Source organism: Eleutherodactylus coqui, unplaced genomic scaffold (genome assembly GCF_035609145.1).
Source record: "Eleutherodactylus coqui strain aEleCoq1 unplaced genomic scaffold, aEleCoq1.hap1 HAP1_SCAFFOLD_98, whole genome shotgun sequence".
NCBI lineage: Eukaryota > Metazoa > Chordata > Amphibia > Anura > Eleutherodactylidae > Eleutherodactylus > Eleutherodactylus coqui.
In genome coordinates, this window is record NW_027102512.1 from 18,200 (window position 1) to 23,462 (window position 5,263).

At 44.9% G+C, this 5,263-nt stretch overlaps 1 long non-coding RNA gene across 1 annotated transcript; it reads right to left on the reverse strand.

Moving 5' to 3' along the window:
- Positions 1–620: 620 nt before the first annotated feature.
- Positions 621–3,933, reverse strand: LOC136604250 (uncharacterized). Its single transcript, XR_010789785.1, has 3 exons — positions 3,807–3,933; positions 2,549–2,634; positions 621–726 (listed from the first exon to the last, which is right to left on the reverse strand). It is a non-coding gene; the product is annotated as an uncharacterized lncRNA (long non-coding RNA).
- Between the last annotated feature and the right edge of the window lie 1,330 nt (positions 3,934–5,263).

Consider the following 5,263-nt stretch of genomic DNA (forward strand, 5'->3'; position numbering starts at 1 on the left):
TTCAGGCCGTGGCTCCACCTGTCCAAGATGGCTACAGCTATTTTCTAACTACCTAATGCACTGCTCTCTGATTGTCCATTGGCAAGTCAGCGAACAGGTATAATGCATCGTTAGTCTAAGACTACCAATACACTGTAGAGATTAGCTAGATTGAAGACTGAATCGGCCATCTTGAATGCCCGAAAAGAGGACCTGGAACTGCAAATTGGAAAGACGGCAGAGAAGAACAACTGCAGATAATATACACACCCACGTTCCTCCTCCGGCTCCATTGCAGAATTTTGTCCAGAAAACTGGAGGGTCACTTTAACATTTACTTATAAAACAAAAACAATATAAGTTTTCAAACAGCGGCAAAGTAATGGAAATTGAGCAGCTATTTTGTGTCTTCATATACAGAGACATTCATGTTGATGTAAAGTCATATAACTGCTTTATATGGTAAATTCTCAAAATAAAGACCCTTTGTACGTGTATAGAGCCGCCTCACTAGACACTTGGACATGAAACACACACTGTTTTAGAGGTGTATAACATTTCCTAATAGGGGTGACTGCAATAAATAGCGATGGAACGGCAGATACGAATTCCGCTCTCCATATAACATGGGTGGTATAAATATCCTGGCTTTGATGATTGTAGGTCTTGGATCCAGGATTCCCTGCATCTTTCTTAGTGCTGGTACGACAAAAAGATTACAGGTAACTACTGCTGACACAGGGTTGCCTAGAGTGAATGGAAGACAAATACCATTAATCAGGAGAAGGCAGGTAGTAAACAACGTAAATTATGTGTAACACGTTCAGGCTTTTACTCCAGAATCCACATTTGATTTTGTAAGATGTAGAAATAGATTTTTCCCTTTAACCTTGTGAATGCACGGTAAGTTCTGATCAATAAGGCCTTTTTCGAGCTGGACCCCTTCAAGACCATAGCGCGACTAGTAAAACCAATGCTTTCCCTTGTATGGGTTAATTTATTAGGCATTACATATGTTGATTGAAAAAAACAATCAAAATACTAACGACCACCCGTCTGTCGGTGAGTTACATGCTCCGCCCCTGATCACATGACAGTGACCTCATCAACTAGTTACAGCGAGGTAATGAGGTGCCCCAAGGATGTCTAACCACCACCTAACTAGTTACACCGAGTTAGTGAGGTGCCCCAAGGATGTCTAACAACCACCTGACCAGTTACACCAAGGTAGTGAGGTGCCCCAAGGATGTCTAACCACCACCTAACTAGTTACACCGAGGTAGTGAGGGGCCCCAAGGATGTCTAACCACCACCTAACTAGTTACACCGAGGTAGTGAGGCGCCCCAAGGATGTCTAACAACCAGCTAACTAGTTAGAGCGAGGTAGTGAGGCGCCCTAAGGATGTCTAACAACCACCTATCTAGTTACACCGAGGTAATGAGGTGCCCCAAGGATGTCTAACAACCACTTAACTAGTTACACCGAGGTAGTGAGGCGCCCCAAGGATGTCTAACAACCACCTAACTAGTTACATCCAGGTGGTGAGGCACCCCAAGGATGTCTAACAACCACCTAACTAGTTACATCCAGGTAGTGAGGCACCCCAAGGATGTCTAACAACCACCTAACTAGTTACACCAAGGTAGTGAGGCACCCCAAGGATGTCTAACAACCACCTAACCAGTTACATCCAGGTGGTGAGGCACCCCAAGGATGTCTAACAACAGTGTAACTAGTTACACTGAGGAAACACCAACCTCCCAGTAACCATTATTAACCATCTCTGTTCCTCCGGTCATCACAGCCTCATCCTCCGGTTACCCCACAGCCGACAGTCTGCATACAGCGGTCAGTTATCTCGCAGCTGACAGATACCAAGCAGTAGTTACCTCAGAGCTGACAGTGGACAGTTACCTCAGAACAGTCTCCTGCAGCGCTCAGTTACCTCAGCGCAGCGCTCAGTCACCTCAGAGCTCAGTTACCTCAGCGCAGCGCCCAGTCACCTCAGAGCTCAGCTACCTCAGCTCAGACATGACACCATTAATAAAACACAATTGTTAAGCAGACATACATTCCCCATCATCACCCTGACTCACCCTTTCTTTACAGCCTAGTAAGGGTTACCACTAACACATTTAAAACTGACCAATCTACCTTAGGGGGCGCTCACCCCAATGTAATTGCATATGGGTATGTGTATATACAAGCCCATATATATATATATATATATATATATATATATATATATATATATATATATATATATATATATATATACGTATTGGCTCTATCATGTGCATATATGTGGCAAAAATACAACATGCTGCGTTCTGTTTTGCGCTCATGTATTACACAATTCCGATACGCTAATTTGAGAGGAACTGCGTAAGGCAATGCGATTAATTGCCTGCGAGTTACCACCTTTCATACGGGCATACAGAACACACGTAATACATGGTAATCATATGGCGGCCTAATGGATGGACAATCTCAGACAACGGTCCCTCCTCTAAGTACCTCAGACCCACCAAGCCATAATACACAAAGGGGTGAAGCTGTGTCACTCACCTGTTTCAGCTTGAAGGTTTTTTTAAAATGATATCCTCCAGGTCCAACAAATCTGGTTCTCTTGGACAACGGCGCTTGGACAGTGTCTAGAAAACGAAGCAGAAATGGTAACAATTTCTACCATGATATTGCGGGAAAAGTACAGTTCATCCATCAAGTGTACCACTAGCTTCTTAAGAGCAACAGATCAAAGTATGAATAGCTTTTTTCCCCTAATTCAGCATAGAGCTGAAAAAAAATTCTAGAAAATTAAGCATTAGTTTATGATTCAGTTTAGTGATCGGGTTTACAAACTACTCAGCAATGTCTACTAAGTGGAAGGATAAAACCACTTCCACAGGCCGGTACTGGAATATAACATTGGCTAGGAGGACTTGTTTTTTTAGTTGTAAATGGGTATTTCCAGAACGGACCGACCACCTATCCACAGAACAGTTGATAAAGTCTGATCAGCAGCGCGAATCTCACCACTGGGACACCCACCGATCCCAAAAACGCCAATCCCGTGTCCCTCTCTGCTGCTCACTTCAAACCCCGCAGTGAGGAGCAGCTTGACTAGTGTGGCGGCTGAGCATGTACAATGCCAGTCTATTACATTCTGTGGTCCTGCTTAAGTGCTTGTCCTGAGCTTTCTCCGGCAGCCCGATTGAAAGGAATTGAGCAGAAGCAAACAGTCATCCGCACCTTCATTCATGCACCAGGAGAGGCGGATACGGCGACCCTGTTCTTGGCATCAGTGCTGGTTTCGGTGGCGAGACCCTCACCAATCAGACTTTCGGCACCTATTTTGTGGATAGGTGCCAAGACAATCCTGAGATTAGTGCTTTATAGCAACCCTCTGGTTTCAGGACCAAACTTCTACCCTGGACTGAAGGAGGGTATATTACTTGCAGTTGTTCTTCTCTGCCATCTATCCGATTCACGAATTCCAGGTCACATTTTTCAGGCGCCCAAGATGGCTGTTGCAGTTTTCTAACTATCTAATGTATACTGTGCACTGCTCTCTGATTGACCAGTGTTGCTCATGTGATCAGTGCTGGCCAATCAGAGAGCAGGTATAGCAGGTTATATCAGCCACCTTAGACAACCAAAAACAGTACCCAGAACCAATGGATCAGAGGGACGGCAGAGAACAACTGCAGGTTATATACCCCCTTCTCCCTCCGACCCGGTAACAGATCTTTGTGAAGTATTCTACTTCACTAGACTTTAATTGGCTTCCATTTAGCACTGCACTTTAATATTATACATGTATTACCGGTTACAGGACTGTTTTCTCTCTGGGTTTCTCTTGGCTTTGAGATGGTTCTATTCATGATCTGCAGGATTTCTTTTTATGCAACTAGAAATAAAACAAGAGCATTTGAGAGGGAAGATTAAATATGTAAGACGGGTCTGACAGATGCATAATTAGCCCAACAACATTTAGAGAATATACAATCTATACTCCTTTCCCTTACAGAATATATTAAATGAGTTTCCCCACCGATAACACACATGGTATACAAAAATAATACTCAATATACACAAGCAAGGAGAAGATCTGCCAAGGCTGGATACTACCGGCAAGGAGCGCCCGCTGCGGCTCGGCCCCCTCACTTGAGTGTTGCGTCAAACTTCTAAGTAGATTTCTTTCTGTAGCGCAGCAGCGGTTCAGAATAAAACAAGACACATGCCAAATGGGCATCTCTGTCCTGGGTTCATGCTGCCCGTGGGTTTGGGTGGCATGAACCTAGTGACAGCTTCCTTTTAAGGATTAAAGATTACATACCGTACTGATTTCTCATTTTTATACAGCTCTATGCACACACTTGCTTCGGAACGGAAGACATAAGCATCAATTACAGGAGATTGTAAAATTGTGTGTATATAATAGAATATGAGAAACATCTATTTACAGTGAGCCGCTGAACAGAAAGGTGACAGCTGGCCTGAAAGCACATTTATAGTCATGTATCTACTAGTAAACCGTATCCTGTAGTGAAAATGTCAGCACTGACTCTGAGAAGAGACATTTACACAGAACTGAAGGGGTTAAATAAGCATAGACTATAGATGCGAGATGTGAGACAGGTAGGTGGGAGGCGGTAGGTGTGAGATGGGTAGACGAGAGACACCCATTAACAGACCCCAGCCGATCAACTATTGATATCCCGAGGAAAGATCTTCAATAGTATTTCCCTGGAAAACCCCTGTAAGTCCTCCTGCCCGCGGCCGGGTCGGAATCCGACTGCGAAATCTCACAGCGGAATCAGACCTGGTGACCCCCAGAGACTCTATACTCGCCTATCCGGATCCGCTACGAGTGTTTCGGCTGGGGCAGGGCGTAACGCGCCAGCGCTGGGCTCTAACACGGATTCCTGCGATACTACTGCGAAAGTGCTGACGGCCGGTCAGCTTCCATTGACTGCAATGGAAACTGTCTGTGCGTTTTTCTGCACTAAATAGAACCTGCTGCGACTCACCCCCGCAAACGGAAAATCACAGTTAATTTCCGCCAGTGGGCAGGGAAGAATCTTTTAACATTGCATGTCAATGGACGGACATTGCTGCGGATTTCGCGGCGGGCGTCTGACTGCGAATTCCGCAGCAAAAGTCCGTCCATGGGCATTGGGCCTAAGAGAAGAGATTATTACTTTTTATAGACAAGGAAAGGGATACAGAAAGATAACGAGGCGCTGAACGCCCCTAGAGACACAGCTGGAAGCCAGACGC